We start from the raw sequence: 19485 nt of genomic DNA, 5'->3' as shown, positions 1-19485 counted from the left end.
ATTTGATTTGAATCCTTTGAACAATAATGTCTGAGTATTTGTGTCTGGCTTCAGAGACCAGCATGTTACATTCTGATCTCGTGGTGTTAAGGGCAAGTGGTGAAGATAAAGAATCACAGATAATTAAACTGTCCGTGGCAGTGATTTCTACCTGCTCAAGAGCGATAAGTGTAGCGAACAATCCAGAGTGTAGAGTAGATGTCCAGTCGTTTATTCTGATATTTTTCTGTAATCTATTATCATTGGGTTGGACCACAATGGCAGCACTGCCTGTCCTCTCAGCGGCAGAGTCGTGAGAACCGTCAGTATAGAAGCACTGAGCTATGTTGTTGTCAGTCTGGAGTTTCTGGACATGTTGACTAGCACTGGTCTTGGCTAAGTGTTGAAGGTGAAGATCATAAGTAATTAGATTTTTTGGTGGATAAGTAGTAATGAGGTCAAAGAGAGTTATCCGCTAGGGAGGCAGGAAATGCTGCTGCTTCCTAATTTTATACAAATTATGTACAACAAGCATTGTCTTGTGGTTAGCTGTTGTTTGGGTCCATTTAGAATCACTTGTGCCATGGTATATGATTTAACAATGATTTAGAGCCAACACTATCTGGATCACAAGGCACAAGGTTCAGTCTTTATCATAAGATGGATTTCAAGTATTCTGTCACCAATGCTGGGAATACCAAGTTCTTTCTTTCTTCATTTTGCATTTTTTTTCGTCTGTTTATCTTTCCTGTTGTGTAGGACCAAAACTGGTGCGTGGTAATCTATTAGAGACCTAATATAAGCTAAGTACATCATTTTGACCATTCTGATATTTGCACCATAATTAGGGTTGTCCCCTGCAGCAGCTCCATGAGCTCTGAGTCTATCTGTACATTGTTGATTTAGTTTTTGCACACCAGCTGCAACACATAGGACTGAGACCAAAGTATATAGAGCAGACATACTCACTCGGGGTTTCCACCAGCTGTCAGCGTAGATGGCCCGCTCCTACAGTTTCCAATTTGTTTATCGAAAATCTTAGTTTTATCTGCAGAAATGATGAAGCCAAAGCTTTCACAGGCTATGTCTGCAGTTAAGAATAGTTTGCATTCTCACGATATGTCTTGGTATGTGCAAGAATATCATCAACGTAACTAATAATGATATTTCTGGGACACAGTGGAATGGATTTCATTGAATAGGACTTTAAACAAAGTGTGGCTAAGTACTTCACCTTGAGGAGTGCCAAATAGTGTATCTTTAACTTCACTTTTGTGGCCTTGAAACAACAGAACTGGCTTTCTGAGAGAGAGATAACCAAGTATCCAGTACAGGAGCCGGCCACCTATATCCATTTTGTTAACTCATACAAAATAACTTGTCTATTGGCAATATCAAATGCAACTTTTAGGCCAAGAAAAGTGGTGTACTTATTGTATCTGCCTCCTTCAGCTGTTAGGAAGGCAGTGATACAGTTGTATACACCTTTGCCATGTGTGTAACCATTAATATTAGGTGACATATGGTCTTTGATTCTGTGTAGTTGTCTTCTGAGCCTCTTCCACTCAAACGTGGCGAAATTCATCAGGTTGATTGCGTTTAGGTATTGGTACAATTAGGCTGTGGGTCCATGAGGAGGGTAAATAATTCGTGGCCTAACTCGTACAGCTTTGATAATGGATCACCAGGTACACACACATCTTAGCAGTCTCATGATGTAGTAAAAGATACCATCCTTCTCAGGAGCAGTGCCCCTGTCCATGGTGAGAGCTGCATCAAGTTCAGACTCATTGAATAGCACACCACATTCTGCATGATGCTTGTTTAGCATGAACTGGGTAAGATCATCTCTCTCTCTCTCTCTCTCTCTCTCTCTCTCTCTCTCTCTCTCTCTCTCTCTCTCTCTCTCTCTCTCTCTCTCTCTCTCTCTCTCTCTCTTTGGCTCTGTCGTACAAACCACCCCAAGTGTCAGGTGGCATCATCATGTTATAGCTAGAAGTGGGAGGCCATTTCGTGATGAATTTCTTAGCCATCTGGAGCGAGTTGGTATGAGATACTTGCTTATTTTTGTCTCCAGTGATTCTGTTAATACTCTTCCAGGTTTGGCTTAGAGGACTGTGTGGTGATTTGGTCCACTAACACACTGTTCCCAGTCATTCTGTCGTGAGTTAAGTCATTCGTCCCGTCATTGCTGCAACAGATGATTGAAACAGTTTTAGCATTTTAGGTGTTTATAACCTTTACCTATTTGCCTAGTTATAAGTTTTAGCTGTTTCGTATTGTTATGATAAAAGGTCGTATTGTTATGATCAAGGGTCGTATCGTTATGATCAAGGGTCGTATCGTTATGATCAAGGGTCGTATTGCTTTGATCAAAGGTCGTATCGTTATGCTGGGGCAGGTAACACGTTACTGTGATGTCATCATAATAGTTGGGTTAATCATTGTTTCCCCCAGGATGACCTGAGCCATGATCGTTTGGTGGCTCCCGATGCCCCAGCCCCAGGGTCTGGGGTCCGGCAGCTGGGGACTATGTCTTGTGTAAGAGCCTCGCCTGAGTGGGTGGGGCGGAGCGGGGCGGGGCGGGGCTTGGGGGCGTCCATGCATCACGACCGTCCAGATCAGCCACAAAAACATGTTACGTCAGTAGAGGTTGCGGCCATGGTTGTGTCACAGTCCCGCCTGCAGGAAGTGAGAGTTTGTCTGTGGCACAACACCTACCTGCAGATGGAAGCCTGGCTGTGCCACAGTCCTGCCTGCAGGAGGTGAGAGCTTGGCTGTGCCACAGTTCCAGCTGTGGGAGGTGAGAGCCTGGCTGTGCCACAGTCCCGCCTGCAGGAGGTGGTGAATATTGATTCAACAGAAATGTCTTGGAGGAAAATGTTGACAATTGAATGAAGAAGATAATAATGTTTCTGCTGGTTCTTACTCGAGTTATACCAGTAAATAATAATTAAGGTCATGTTGGAGCGTATCCTGGGCGATGGTCATTTGTTTTATCATACATTAACAGAGGCAGCGATTATGTAGTTGTGTGCATTTGTGAAGGATATATATCAAAGGAATTATAGAACATAGTGTGGGTACGAGAGACCCCGGCTCTGACGTTGCTGGGTTACAATCGGTCAGGTGTGGGTCTGACATTGGTGGGTTACAAAGGAACAGGTATGGGTCTGACGTTACTGGGTTACAAGGGGGTCAGGTATGGGTCTGACGTTGCTGGGTTACAAGGGGGTCAGGTATGGGTCTGACGTTGCTGGGTTACAATGGGCAGGTATGGGTCTAACGTTGCTGGGTTACAAGGGGGTCAGGTATGGGTTTGACGTTGCTGGGTTACAAGGGGGTCAGGTATGGGTCTGACATTGATGGATTACAATGGGTCAGGTATGGGTCTGACGTTGCTGGGTTACAAGGGGGTCAGGTATGGGTCTGACGTTGCTGGGTTACAATGGGCAGGTATGGGTCTAACGTTGCTGGGTTACAAGGGGGTCAGGTATGGGTTTGACGTTGCTGGGTTACAAGGGGGTCAGGTATGGGTCTGACGTTGCTGGGTTACAAGGGGGTCAGGTATGGGTCTGACGTTGCTGGGTTACAAGGGGGTCAGGTATGGGTCTGACATTGATGGATTACAATGGGTCAGGTATGGGTCTGACGTTGCTGGGTTACAATGGGTCAGGTATGGGTCTGACGTTGCTGGGTTACAATGGTTCAGGTATGGGTCTGACGTTCCTGGGTTACAAGGGGGTCAGGTATGGGTCTGACGTTCCTGGGTTACAAGGGGGTCAGGTATGGGTCTGGTCAACTGGCCCCGGGTTTGCTTCTATCATAGAGAGAGAGGAACCCTGTGACCTTTAACCCTGCCACTCTCGTGTCAAGGGTCATCCTGTGTGTGTGTGTGTGTGTGTGTGTGTCAGGGAAGAATGATCCTTGTGTTCACTACTGATAAGGTGAAGATAATCTATATGTTTGGGTTGGTTGCTCCAACAAGGTGAGGAGGACTGTGAGTGTAGTGTATGTATTACCCACATGATCCATAACATGTTCTGTTCCCCAGACCATACACTACACCACAGGTAGACTCACAGTTGAACTGATGACCCGGGTCTCCAGGTCCCCAGGTCCTCAGGTCTCCAGGTCCCCAGGTCCCCAGGTCTCCAGGTCTCCAGGTCTCCAGGTCTCCAGGTCCCCAGGTCCCCAGGTCTCCAGGTCCCCAGGTCTCCAGGTCTCCAGGTCCCCAGGTCTCCAGGTCTCCAGGTCCCCAGGTCTCCAGGTCTTTACCCATGATCGTTGAACAGGTCCGTCCCGACCCAGACACACACACACACACACACACACACACACACACACACACACACACTGTACACAACCCACACGTGTAACCTTCACATACAATGACCTTTTTTTGTACTGACGCTCTGACACCCTGGCTGGCTGACCTTCTGACACCCTGGCTGGCTGACCTTCTGACACCCTGGCTGACCTTCTGACACCCTGGCTGACCTTCCTTTATCCTCAGGTTGATAACGTTATCGTCCTTGATATTTACCCCCACACTGACGTCAGCCCACCCTTCCCTACCGCCAGTCCGACACGCTGGGTGACACTAGGGAGGCCAGGAACAGTGGCTGTACGACACGCTGGGTGACACTAGGGAGGCCAGGAACAGTGGCTGTACGACACGCAGGGTGACACTAGGGAGGCCAGGAACAGTGGCTGTACGACACGCAGGGTGACACTAGGGAGGCCAGGAACTGTGGCTGTACGACACGCAGGGTGACACTAGGGAGGCCAGGAACAGTGGCTGTACGACACGCAGGGTGACACTAGGGAGGCCAGGAACAGTGGCTGTACGACACGCAGGGTGACACTAGGGAGGCCAGGAACAGTGGCTGTACGACACGCAGGGTGACACTAGGGAGGCCAGGAAGAGTGGCTGTACAACACGCAGGGTGACACTAGGGAGGCCAGGAAGAGTGGCTGTACAACACGCAGGGTGACACTAGGGAGGCCAGGAACTGTGGCTGTACAACACGCAGGGTGACACTAGGGAGGCCAGGAAGAGTGGCTGTACGACACGCAGGGTGACACTAGGGAGGCCAGGAACAGTGGCTGTACGACACGCAGGGTGACACTAGGGAGGCCAGGAACAGTGGCTGTACGACACGCAGGGTGACACTAGGGAGGCCAGGAACTGTGGCTGTACGACACGCAGGGTGACACTAGGGAGGCCAGGAACAGTGGCTGTACGACACGCAGGGTGACACTAGGGAGGCCAGGAACAGTGGCTGTACGACACGCAGGGTGACACTAGGGAGGCCAGGAACAGTGGCTGTACGACACGCAGGGTGACACTAGGGAGGCCAGGAAGAGTGGCTGTACAACACGCAGGGTGACACTAGGGAGGCCAGGAAGAGTGGCTGTACAACACGCAGGGTGACACTAGGGAGGCCAGGAACTGTGGCTGTACAACACGCAGGGTGACACTAGGGAGGCCAGGAACAGTGGCTGTACAACACGCAGGGTGACACTAGGGAGGCCAGGAACTGTGGCTGTACAACACGCAGGGTGACACTAGGGAGGCCAGGAACAGTGGCTGTACAACACGCAGGGCGACACTAGGGAGGCCAGGAACTGTGGCTGTACAACACGCAGGGTGACACTAGGGAGGCCAGGAACAGTGGCTGTACAACACGCAGGGTGACACTAGGGAGGCCAGGAACTGTGGCTGTACAACACGCAGGGTGACACTAGGGAGGCCAGGAACAGTGGCTGTACAACACGCAGGGCGACACTAGGGAGGCCAGGAACTGTGGCTGTACAACACGCAGGGTGACACTAGGGAGGCCAGGAACAGTGGCTGTACAACACGCAGGGTGACACTAGGGAGGCCAGGAACTGTGGCTGTACGACACGCAGGGTGACACTAGGGAGGCCAGGAACAGTGGCTGTACGACACGCAGGGTGACACTAGGGAGGCCAGGAACAGTGGCTGTACAACACGCAGGGTGACACTAGGGAGGCCAGGAAGAGTGGCTGTACAACACGCAGGGTGACACTAGGGAGGCCAGGAACAGTGGCTGTACAAACACGCAGGGTGACACTAGGGAGGCCAGGAACTGTGGCTGTACAACACGCAGGGTGACACTAGGGAGGCCAGGAACAGTGGCTGTACAACACGCAGGGGTGACACTAGGGAGGCCAGGAACTGTGGCTGTACAACACGCAGGGTGACACTAGGGAGGCCAGGAACAGTGGCTGTACAACACGCAGGGCGACACTAGGGAGGCCAGGAACTGTGGCTGTACAACACGCAGGGTGACACTAGGGAGGCCAGGAACAGTGGCTGTACAACACGCAGGGTGACACTAGGGAGGCCAGGAAGAGTGGCTGTACAACACGCAGGGTGACACTAGGGAGGCCAGGAAGAGTGGCTGTACAACACGCAGGGTGACACTAGGGAGGCCAGGAACAGTGGCTGTACGACACGCAGGATGACACTAGGGAGGCCAGGAACAGTGGCTGTACGACACGCAGGGTGACACTAGGGAGGCCAGGAACAGTGGCTGTACAACACGCAGGGTGACACTAGGGAGGCCAGGAAGAGTGGCTGTACAACACGCAGGGTGACACTAGGGAGGCCAGGAACTGTGGCTGTACAACACGCAGGGTGACACTAGGGAGGCCAGGAAGAGTGGCTGTACAACACGCAGGGTGACACTAGGGAGGCCAGGAAGAGTGGCTGTACAACACGCAGGGTGACACTAGGGAGGCCAGGAAGAGTGGCTGTACGACACGCAGGGTGACACTAGGGAGGCCAGGAACTGTGGCTGTACGACACGCAGGGTGACACTAGGGAGGCCAGGAACAGTGGCTGTACGACACGCAGGGTGACACTAGGGAGGCCAGGAAGAGTGGCTGTACGACACGCAGGGTGACACTAGGGAGGCCAGGAACTGTGGCTGTACGACACGCAGGGTGACACTAGGGAGGCCAGGAAGAGTGGCTGTACGACACGCAGGGTGACACTAGGGAGGCCAGGAACTGTGGCTGTACGACACGCTGGGTGACACTAGGGAGGCCAGGAACTGTGGCTGTACGACACGCTGGGTGACACTAGGGAGGCCAGGAACAGTGGCTGTACGACACGCTGGGTGATACAAGGGAGGCCAGGAAGAGTGGCTGTACGACACGCAGGGTGACACTAGGGAGGCCAGGAACAGTGGCTGTACAACACGCTGGGTGACACTAGGGAGGCCAGGAAGAGTGGCTGTACGACACGCAGGGTGACACTAGGGAGGCCAGGAACAGTGGCTGTACAACACGCTGGGTGACACTAGGGAGGCCAGGAACAGTGGCTGTACGACACGCTGGGTGACACTAGGGAGGCCAGGAAGAGTGGCTGTACGACACGCAGGGTGACACTGGGGAGGCCAGGAACAGTGGCTGTACAACACGCTGGGTGACACTAGGGAGGCCAGGAACAGTGGCTGTACGACATGCAGGGTGACACTAGGGAGGCCAGGAACAGTGGCTGTACAACACGCTAGGTGACACTAGGGAGGCCAGGAACAGTGGCTGTACGACATGCAGGGTGACACTAGGGGGGCCAGGAACAGTGGCTGTACAACACGCTAGGTGACACTAGGGAGGCCAGGAACAGTGGCTGTATGACAAGCTGGGTGACACTAGGGAGGCCGGGAACAGTGGCTGTACGACACGCTGGGTGACACTAGGGAGGCCAGGAACAGTGGCTGTACAACACGCAGGGTGACACTAGGGAGGCCAGGAAGAGTGGCTGTACAACACGCAGGGTGACACTAGGGAGGCCAGGAACAGTGGCTGTACAACACGCAGGGTGACACTAGGGAGGCCAGGAACAGTGGCTGTACAACACGCAGGGTGACACTAGGGAGGCCAGGAAGAGTGGCTGTACAACACGCTGGGTGACACTAGGGAGGCCAGGAAGAGTGGCTGTACAACACGCAGGGTGACACTAGGGAGGCCAGGAACAGTGGCTGTACAACACGCTGGGTGACACTAGGGAGGCCAGGAACAGTGGCTGTACAACACGCTGGGTGACACTAGGGAGGCCAGGAAGAGTGGCTGTACGACACGCTGGGTGACACTAGGGAGGCCAGGAAGAGTGGCTGTACAACACGCTGGGTGACACTAGGGAGGCCAGGAAGAGTGGCTGTACAACACGCAGGGTGACACTAGGGAGGCCAGGAAGAGTGGCTGTACAACACGCTGGGTGACACTAGGGAGGCCAGGAAGAGTGGCTGTACAACACGCTGGGTGACACTGGGGAGGCCAGGAACAGTGGCTGTACGACACGCTGGGTGACACTAGGGAGGCCAGGAACAGTGGCTGTACAACACGCAGGGTGACACTAGGGAGGCCAGGAACAGTGGCTGTACAACACGCAGGGTGACACTAGGGAGGCCAGGAACAGTGGCTGTACAACACGCTGGGTGACACTAGGGAGGCCAGGAACAGTGGCTGTACAACACGCAGGGTGACACTAGGGAGGCCAGGAAGAGTGGCTGTACAACACGCAGGGTGACACTAGGGAGGCCAGGAAGAGTGGCTGTACAACACGCTGGGTGACACTAGGGAGGCCAGGAACAGTGGCTGTACAACACGCTGGGTGACACTAGGGAGGCCAGGAACAGTGGCTGTACAACACGCTGGGTGACACTAGGGAGGCCAGGAACAGTGGCTGTACAACACGCAGGGTGACACTAGGGAGGCCAGGAAGAGTGGCTGTACAACACGCTGGGTGACACTAGGGAGGCCAGGAACAGTGGCTGTACAACACGCTGGGTGACACTAGGGAGGCCAGGAAGAGTGGCTGTACGACACGCTGGGTGACACAAGGGAGGCCAGGAAGAGTGGCTGTACGACACGCTGGGTGACACTAGGGAGGCCAGGAAGAGTGGCTGTACGACACGCTGGGTGACACTAGGGAGGCCAGGAAGAGTGGCTGTACAACACGCTGGGTGACACTAGGGAGGCCAGGAACAGTGGCTGTACGAGGAGGACGTGTGTGTGGGGGGGGGGGGGGGGGGTTGAAGGGAGCAGGACCCACCTGTACAGTGGGCTGGTGTTCCGGGTGGGTGGGTGGGGGAACCCCCGGGGGAACGGGGGTGAGAGCGTTGGTGTTCCCTCCCTTTCAACATGGTCCCCGGGTTCGTCTCCAACATGGTCCCCGGGTTCGTCTCCAACATGGTCCCCGGGTTCGTCTCCAACATGGTCCCCGGGTTCGTCTCCAACATGGTCGTCGGGTTCGTCTCCAACATGGTCGTCGGGTTCGTCTCCAACATGGTCCTCGGGTTCGTCTCCAACATGGTCCCCGGGTTCGTCTCCAACATGGTCCTCGGGTTCGTCTCCAACATGGTCCTCGGGTTCGTCTCCAACATGGTCCTCGGGTTCGTCTCCAACATGGTCCTCAGCTTCGTCTCCAACATGGTCGTCGGGTTCGTCTCCAACATGGTCCTCGGGTTCGTCTCCAACATGGTCGTCGGGTTCGTCTCCAACATGGTCCCCGGGTTCGTCTCCAACATGGTCCTCGGGTTCGTCTCACTAAACCAGCCAAGACGTCGGTCGTATAGCATTATGGAGGTTGGTGTAGCTTGGGTGTGGTGAACAGGATGAAGTGATATTCGTGCACGAATTGAACGCCATTTGAAAGATAATGTTCTCCCTCAATCCCAGACATGGTCGACATTCCTGCGTATATTACCGAAGTTTGAGATCTTTTTCACTGTGGGAAGTAATTGTTATGATCCAGTGTGACCATCCTGCCTGGCTCAGGATGATCATGTCTTGTAGTGTCATCCTGTAGCACGTCATATCCTGGTGAGGCAAGTGAAGTCTATCCTGGTGGTGTGGAATGCATCCCCCCCGAGGGCAGCAGGGCCGTCTCTCCTGCCCTGGTACCATGTATGAGGCGTCCCCCCCGAGGGCAGCAGGGCCGTCTCTCCTGCCCTGGTACCATGTATGAGGCGTCCCCCCCGAGGGCAGCAGGGCCGTCTCTCCTGCCCTGGTGCCATGTATGAGGCGTCCCCCGAGGGCAGGACCGTCTCACCTGCCCTGGTACCATGTATGAGGCGTCCCCCCCGAGGGCAGGACCGTCTCTCCTGCCCTGGTACCATGTATGAGGCGTCCCCCGAGGGCAGCAGGGCCGTCTCTCCTGCCCTGGTACCATGTATGAGGCGTCCCCCCCGAGGGCAGGACCGTCTCTCCTGCCCTGGTACCATGTATGAGGCATCCCCCCCGAGGGCAGGACCGTCTCTCCTGCCCTGGTACCATGTATGAGGCATCCCCCCCGAGGGCAGCAGGGCCGTCTCTCCTGCCCTGGTACCATGTATGAGGCGTCCCCCCCGAGGGCAGGACCGTCACTCCTGCCCTGGTACCATGTATGAGGCATCCCCCCCGAGGGCAGGACCGTCTCTCCTGCCCTGGTACCATGTATGAGGCGTCCCCCCCGAGGGCAGGACCGTCTCTCCTGCCCTGGTACCATGTATGAGGCGTCCCCCCTCGAGGGCAGCAGGACCGTCTCTCCTGCCCTGGTACCATGTATGAGGCGTCCCCCCTCGAGGGCAGCAGGACCGTCTCTCCTGCCCTGGTACCATGTATGAGGCGTCCCCCCTCGAGGGCAGCAGGACCGTCTCTCCTGCCCTGGTACCATGTATGAGGCGTCCCCCCTCGAGGGCAGCAGGACCGTCTCACCTGCCCTGGTACCATGTATGAGGGCAGGACCGTCTCACCTGCCCTGGTACCATGTATGAGGCGTCCCCCCCGAGGGCAGGACCGTCTCTCCTGCCCTGGTACCATGTATGAGGCGTCCCCCCCGAGGGCAGGGCCGTCTCTCCTGCCCTGGTACCATGTATGAGGCGTCCCCCCCCCCCCCCCCCCCCCGAGGGCAGGACCGTCTCTCCTGCCCTGGTACCATGTATAAGGCGTCCCCCCCCCCCCCCCGAGGGCAGGACCGTCTCTCCTGCCCTGGTACCGTGTGCATGAGTGGGCCCTGAGGGCGTCGTGGTATGTGGACGAGTTCCTTCCTACGTGGCTAGGGCTGGGGAGGGAGGCGGTCACACATGATCTACACGCATCCTGCACCATCAACAAAAACCAGCCTTGAGAGGCGAGGTGTGGCTACGCTGTACCGCTGTACCATCCTGACGATGAACCGTACCTGAGCTACTGTACCATCCTGACAGTGTTACCTTACCTGAATAAGTGTACCACTGTACCATCCTGACTATGTTACCTTACCTGCACAACTGTACCACTGTACCATCCTGACAATGTTACCTTACCTGAATAACTGTACCACTGTACCATCCTGACAATGTTACCTTACCTGCACAACTGTACCACTGTACCATCCTGACAGTGTTACCTTACCTGAACAACTGTACCACTGTACCATCCTGACAATGTTACCTTACCTGCACAACTGTACCACTGTACCATCCTGACAATGTTACCTTACCTGCACAACTGTACCACTGTACCATCCTGACAATGTTACCTTACCTGCACTACTGTACCATCCTGACAATGTTACCTTACCTGCACAACTGTACCACTGTACCATCCTGACAATGTTACCTTACCTGCACTACTGTACCATCCTGACAATGTTACCTTACCTGCACAACTGTACCACTGTACCATCCTGACAATGTTACCTTACCTGCACTACTGTACCATCCTGACAATGTTACCTTACCTGCACAACTGTACCATCCTGACAATGTTACCTTACCTGCACTACTGTACCATCCTGACAATGTTACCTTACCTGCACAACTGTACCACTGTACCATCCTGACAATGTTACCTTACCTGCACTACTGTACCATCCTGACAATGTTACCTTACCTGCACTACTGTACCATCCTGACAATGTTACCTTACCTGCACAACTGTACCATCCTGACAATGTTACCTTACCTGCACTACTGTACCATCCTGACAATGTTACCTTACCTGCACTACTGTACCATCCTGACAATGTTACCTTACCTGCACTACTGTACCACTGTACCATCCTGACAATGTTACCTTACCTGCACTACTGTACCATCCTGACAATGTTACCTTACCTGCACTACTGTACCATCCTGACAATGTTACCTTACCTGCACAACTGTACCACTGTACCATCCTGACAATGTTACCTTACCTGCACTACTGTACCACTGTACCATCCTGACAATGTTACCTTACCTGCACAACTGTACCATCCTGACAATGTTACCTTACCTGCACTACTGTACCACTGTACCATCCTGACAATGTTACCTTACCTGCACAACTGTACCATCCTGACAATGTTACCTTACCTGCACTACTGTACCATCCTGACAATGTTACCTTACCTGCACTACTGTACCATCCTGACAATGTTACCTTACCTGCACAACTGTACCACTGTACCATCCTGACAATGTTACCTTACCTGCACAACTGTACCATCCTGACAATGTTACCTTACCTGCACTACTGTACCATCCTGACAATGTTACCTTACCTGCACTACTGTACCATCCTGACAATGTTACCTTACCTGCACTACTGTACCACTGTACCATCCTGACAATGTTACCTTACCTGCACTACTGTACCATCCTGACAATGTTACCTTACCTGCACAACTGTACCATCCTGACAATGTTACCTTACCTGCACTACTGTACCATCCTGACAATGTTACCTTACCTGCACAACTGTACCATCCTGACAATGTTACCTTACCTGCACTACTGTACCATCCTGACAATGTTACCTTACCTGCACAACTGTACCATCCTGACAATGTTACCTTACCTGCACAACTGTACCATCCTGACAATGTTACCTTACCTGCACTACTGTACCACTGTACCATCCTGACAATGTTACCTTACCTGCACTACTGTACCATCCTGACAATGTTACCTTACCTGCACAACTGTACCATCCTGACAATGTTACCTTACCTGCACTACTGTACCATCCTGACAATGTTACCTTACCTGCACAACTGTACCACTGTACCATCCTGACAATGTTACCTTACCTGCACTACTGTACCACTGTACCATCCTGACAATGTTACCTTACCTGCACTACTGTACCATCCTGACAATGTTACCTTACCTGCACAACTGTACCATCCTGACAATGTTACCTTACCTGCACAACTGTACCATCCTGACAATGTTACCTTACCTGCACTACTACCATCCTGACAATGTTACCTTACCTGCACAACTGTACCATCCTGACAATGTTACCTTACCTGCACAACTGTACCATCCTGACAATGTTACCTTACCTGCACTACTGTACCATCCTGACAATGTTACCTTACCTGCACAACTGTACCATCCTGACAATGTTACCTTACCTGCACTACTGTACCATCCTGACAATGTTACCTTACCTGCACAACTGTACCATCCTGACAATGTTACCTTACCTGCACTACTGTACCATCCTGACAATGTTACCTTACCTGCACAACTGTACCATCCTGACAATGTTACCTTACCTGCACTACTGTACCATCCTGACAATGTTATCTTACCGTTTTCTTGTGTGCCATCATATTGATATACTATGGGCACCGTTTTCTTCTGTCCTATTCATGTTATGCAAGGATAACTAAAGTAATATTTCTGAGGGGTGACTATAGCAGACCTGACCGTGTGTGTGTGTGTGTGTGTGTGTGTGTGTGTGTGTGTGTGTGTATGTGTGTGTGTCCCACCTTCCGTACGTTCAGGTTACAATTCATGACGTGTTGGTGCTTACAACCCGAGGTTCCCGCCCTTCCAGGCCACAGGTCATGACCTGGTGGTATCTGTAGCCTCAGGAGACCAGAGGTTCCCGTGCACTGGCTCAGGAGACCAAAGGTCGCCGTGCACTGCCTCAGGAGACCAAAGGTCCCCGTGCACTGGCTCAGGAGACCAGAGGTTCCCGTGCACTGCCTCAGGAGACCAAAGGTCCCCGTGCACTGGCTCAGGAGACCAGAGGTTCCCGTGCACTGGCTCAGGAGACCAGAGGTTCCCGTGCACTGCCTCAGGAGACCAAAGGTCCCCGTGCACTGGCTCAGGAGACCAGAGGTTCCCGTGCACTGCCTCAGGAGACCAGAGGTCCCCGTGCACTGCCTCAGGTTAGCAAGGGCAACAGAAGGAACAATATATGATATGTAGAGTTTCATGATCTGGAAAAAGCACATGATAAGGTTGACAGAGATGTTGCAAATATACGGTGTGGGAGGAAAGCTGGTAGAGACAGCGAAGAACTTTAACAAGAGAGTAATGCATGTGTTAGAGTAGGGAGAGAGTAAGGCATGTGTGAGAGTAGGGAGAGAGTAAGGCATGTGTGAGAGTAGGGAGAGAGTAAGGCATGTGTGAGAGTAGGGAGAGAGTAAGGCATGTGTGAGAGTAGGGAGAGAGTAAGGCATGTGTGAGAGTAGGGAGAGAGTAAGGCATGTGTGAGAGTAGGGAGAGAGTAAGGCATGTGTGAGAGTAGGGAGAGAGTAAGGCATGTGTGAGAGTAGGGAGAGAGTAAGGCATGTGTGAGAGTAGGGAGAGAGTAAGGCATGTGTGAGAGTAGGGAGAGAGTAAGGCATGTGTGAGAGTAGGGAGAGAGTAAGGCATGGATGAGAGTAGGGAGAGAGTAAGACATCTGTGAGAGTAGGGAGAGAGTAAGGTATGTGTGAGAGTAGGGAGAGAGTAAGGCATGTGTGAGAGTAGGGAGAGAGTAAGGCATGTGTGAGAGTAGGGAGAGAGTAAGGCATCTGTGAGAGTAGGGAGAGAGTAGGTATGTGTGAGAGAAGGGTGAGAGTAAGGCATGGATGAGGGTAGGGAGAGAGGCTCCAGGTGAGGGTTGGTCTGTGTCAGGGCTACATATCACCATGGCTGGGGTATGGTACCATGATGGTGGTGTTGTGAAGGAGGTGAATGCAAGGGTCTTGGAGAGAGGAGCAGGTATGCAGACTTTGGAGGGTTGAGGTAGAGGGGCAGATTTAGATGTAAAAACTGCAGAAATTGGTGTCTGTATTTGCGAGAGTTTGTGCAAGGAGAAATTTAAGAATAAATACGAGTAAAAGTAAGTTAGATAGGTTTCTCGGTGAAAAGAGAGACAGGTCGTTTGGAGTGTAAGTTGAGTGGGAAGAACTAATGGAGTGTTGTTGGTTCTCGGGAGTGGATAAGGCGGAAGTGAGTCTTTTTATGGGTGATGGCGTAGAGAGGTCCAGTCGCATTGAGGAATGTGCGGAAAAAGAGGTCGCCGTCTTTAAGTCGGGACTGCTCTAGACTCATTTCTGTCAAGTAAGGATGCAGAGCTAGAACCACCCCAGATGTGAGAGCAGTACGCCATACAAGGACGGATCAAGCCTTTGTATATACGGAGCAACTGTTCAGAAGAGAAGACATTTCGACATCTAAACAGGACTGCCAGTTTCTTAGAGGTAGACTTAGCTATTTCCGTAATGTGGGGTTTTCAAGGTCGAGTGGATGTTACAGTAATACCAAGTATGTACAGTGAGTCAAGAGGCGGAATTACAGAACTCTCGAAGGAGAGAGGTATGTTGTGAGGAATTTTCCATAGAAAGACGGACAGAAACTTAGTCTTGGAGGCATTAAACTGAACCAGATTTCGTCTACCCCACTGAGATATCCTGTCCAGGTCTGAGTTTATGAAGGAAGTTCAGTCGAGACGAGATACAGATCGAGTGAGAGAAGGAGGAGCAGAAGTGAAGGATGTGTATGAATGCTACGTTGAGTGGTCAACGCCTGAGTGTGTTTCGGCATCTGCGGAAGATAGGAAATTGTTGATATAAAGAAAATAAAGTGTAGGAGACAGGACAGAATCTTGAGGGACGCCTCTTTTGATGGAGAAATGGGGGAGAGGCTGCTCCAACAACAACCACGGAGATAGATGGGCCAGAAGGAAAGATAGAGCGGAGCAAAGTGAGGGAGGGAAGCCGAAAGAGGGGGGGCTTAGATATGAGACCCCTCACGCCACACCGGCCACAAGCTTTGGATATGTCAAGGGCAATTACGTAAAATTCCCGAAAATCTTTCAGAGATGATGACCAGACATTAGTAAGATAGGAAAGAAATTTCACTAGTAGATCTCACCTTACGGAAGCCATAGTGGTGACCAGAGAGAGGACTGTGTGATTCAAGATGTCTAAGGATATGGGAGTCTAGGAGGGATTCAAAGGCTAGAAATGGTAGATGTCAAAGCAACAGGATGATAGTTCGAGGGCTTAGAAAGGTCACCCTTCGAAGGGATGGGATATACTAAGGCATGTTTCCAAGAAGGAAAAGATTTGGGTTTTAAACAACAACGGAACAGACGAGTAAGCACAGGAGCAAGTTCAGAGGCACACACTTACAGTACACTTGGATGGATGCCATCAGGACCATAAGCCTTGCTTGTGTCCTGAGAAAGAAGCGTTTTTCAGACAGGAAAAGAGATTACGGGAAGAGGCATAGGATTAGTAAGAGGAGCATCAGGGGTGAAGGAATGTTAGAGTCATCCAAGATGGAGTTAGAGGAGAAACGGGAACCAAAGTGAGGCTTTGTGTACGGGAGAGACAGCTATGGTACCGTCAGAAGGGAAAAGTGAAGGAAAGGTAGAGCGACAGAAGGTGTTAGAGACGTCCTTAGCTAAAGACCAGAAAGACCTATCAGTGGATGACGAGGAGAGGTTATCACACTTTGAATAAAGAAACGTTTTGCCTCACAGATGAGGCGCTTGTAGTGATTACGGGCAGTGATCAATGATGAATGGCAGCCAGAGGAGGAAGGAGAGTTTTTCCAAGGCCGACATGCCTGATCCCTTGTCTGAATGACCTCAGAACAGGAATGGTGGAATCATAGATTGGATGAAGAGGTCATCTTGCAGGAAGAGGGGACAAATGCTTCCATTCCCGCAACAATAACCTCTGCTGTGTGTCTGGTGGAGACACAACCATCACCACATGACACAGTAATTAACCTAAGTCAGAAAGATGTTACATAAGTATTCCAGTCAGCATTGTTGAGGTGCCTGTATTTACGCTTGGGAGAGGCTGCTGGAGGGAAAGGTACCTTTAGACTATTTACATTTATGAGTGAGATCAGATGAAGCAGCTGGGTACAAGATTGTGTAGCTACAACACCAAGAATTAGAGATAAAAGTGATACAGAACATTAGGAAAATGGTCACAGCCGCCAGGAGTATGTATGGGTCGGGTATTTATGCTACGTTGTCGTTGTACCTGGACACACGAATTGCCGAGACTGGTCGTGTAAGCCATCTGCCATATATAGATCTCGACACGTGTATTTTAAGTTATAAATTCTGTTCTTAAAGGTAACAGCATAGATGTTATGACGGAGGTGGTGCTGTCATGGTCATATATCGTTACTGGACACATGATACACAGTTCTTCACATTGGCGGAGATGGTCAGACACGTAAATAGTCTGCAGAATGATTCTTCCCTGGTAACTGGTAGAGATGATTATCTCAATATGCTCTTAAAGTACGTAAAATAACACATATACTATTACTGATGCAAATTCGAACCAAGAAAGTGAAAATAATTCAGGATGAAGATGAATATGTTGGTTAAGTGGCGTGGAAGATGAAATGTGTCGGATGTTGTGATGGTAATCCCTCATATCAGACAATATGAAGTAAGGAAAAAGTTGCCAATTTGTTAGCGGGAAGGCCTCACCTCGCCTGAACTCTTAACGATAAAGTCAGTTGGGACCTGTTTTATATGCTCATTTATTTCACTACCTTAATATAATCTTTAAGGCTCAAATATGAAGTACTGGAGGAGTACTTGGGGAGTGTGTACGAGTTGTTGGGTAGGGTCGTGAGCTGGGGTGCCAGCCTCCACACATAATCATATTAACAGGCATCACCTGCTCACCATTGAGATTAAGGTCGCCTTTGTGTAACGGGAGTGATAATTTTGTCATTTATTGGGATTTCAGTTCCTGTCTCAGGGAATGATAACGGGTCATAAAGTGTGTTATTACCTACCTGGAGTGAGTGTCACAGTGGAGGAGGAGGAGGGACACGACTGGCAGTGAAAGGTGAGAGGAATTGTGGGTTTAGAAATTAATATGACGGAAAATGAGAGGCTTATATAGTTGTGCATCATTATTAACTCTGGATATGAAGTGATTTTGTTATACTGTCTGGGTTTAGAGAATAGAGTAACAGTTGCAGAGCATAATTTGGATTGTGATATAACATGAAGTAGGGTGGCAGTGAGGAGGGATATGTAACTGTACTGAGGAAAAATGTTTGGTTGATTATTGTAAAAGTAGATAAATACGTGTATATAAACAATAAGACATAAACAGTAAAAACCACCATATCCTACTAGAAGTTAACATTTGTCTTAGTTTCTAGTTGAAGTATACTCGTTAAACCATGATGCGAAATGTTGAATATACGACATACCAAGTATTCGTGTAATTTCCTGCAGCTGACCAATATAATTTTGGTGTATTGACAGTAACAGATCAACGGTTGCCTCCTGCAGAATGGCAGGCTGGGTCCTGTGGACCTTCAAGGCAAGGGAAGAAAAATCAAAGATAGTATTATTCAAGGTACGAAGGTCTTTAACAGCCCAGAGTAATGTGGTAAAGGAACTGATTTATTGGGAATGGCTGAAATTTTTATGGCTATACTCCTTAGAATGCAGATGAGAGAGGTTTATCACCATCAATACCCGGAAAATCCTATAATGTATGGGTCCCAGTGTACACTCAGAAATAACATCCTTGACACAAGAGGCATAGAATACTTTAAGATAACATTCTTGACATGATAGGGATAGAAGACTTTGTAAAGTACTACCCCTGAAATGCAGAGGTGTGTTATGCACAAAAAAGGGAGAATAAGCATCCGTCGCCCAAGAGTCTTCAACAACTTGCCATCTACCATCAGAAACAGGATTGGATGCATGAAATAGAAATTCAAGATTGCATTGGACAAGTACCTAGGCTGTAGGAGCTATGTGGGCCTGTGGGCTCTGGCTTCCAACAGCTTGGTTGATCAGAAACCCAACCCAACAGCTAGGGCTTATCCCAGGCTGTGTGGGAGAAAAGACCCCCGAAAACTTCACCAGGCATTCCAGTTAAGGCAGAAGTCTGGTCATACACAGAGTAGCTATACATGAAAGCTGAACAGGGTGTTCTGAAATGGCTTGAACACATTGAGGGGATTGTTAAGGATACGATGACAAAAAGGATGTATATGTCAAAAGCAGAGGGTTTCTAGGACAAAAGAGAGACTGAGGATGAGATGAAAGGATGTAGGTGGAGGCACTTTGAGTCATCAGGGCCTGCATATGCAGGTGGGTATGATTTGTGGATGGGATAGAGCTAATTGGAGCAATGTGATATACAGGGGCAAAGTGTAAGTGATGGGCTGACCCATGGGCATGTGAAACAGTCATAGGAAACCATGGATGGGTCTTTGGTGCTTGGTTTGGGAT

The 19485-nt window shown here is 50.7% G+C and overlaps 1 protein-coding gene across 7 annotated transcripts in view; it reads left to right on the top strand.

Annotated features, from left to right (window-relative positions):
• LOC139750313 (solute carrier family 53 member 1-like) overlaps positions 1-19485 on the top strand; it is a 186994-nt gene that overhangs the window by 16955 nt on the left and 150554 nt on the right. Inside the window, exon 1 of one of the 7 annotated variants that reach the window (XM_071664974.1) lies at positions 17446-17511. The exons of 3 other annotated variants lie outside the window; for them this stretch is intronic. The gene's annotated coding sequence lies outside the window, so the exon portion shown is untranslated. Of the gene's footprint in view, positions 1-17445; positions 17512-17607; positions 17731-17797; positions 18074-19485 lie in introns of those variants that run through there. 3 more of the 7 variants (XM_071664971.1, XM_071664973.1, XM_071664970.1) reach the window with 3 other exon arrangements.

This window comes from Panulirus ornatus, chromosome 9, assembly GCF_036320965.1.
Source record: "Panulirus ornatus isolate Po-2019 chromosome 9, ASM3632096v1, whole genome shotgun sequence".
NCBI lineage: Eukaryota > Metazoa > Arthropoda > Malacostraca > Decapoda > Palinuridae > Panulirus > Panulirus ornatus.
This window is presented reverse-complemented; position numbering and strand designations above follow the sequence as displayed.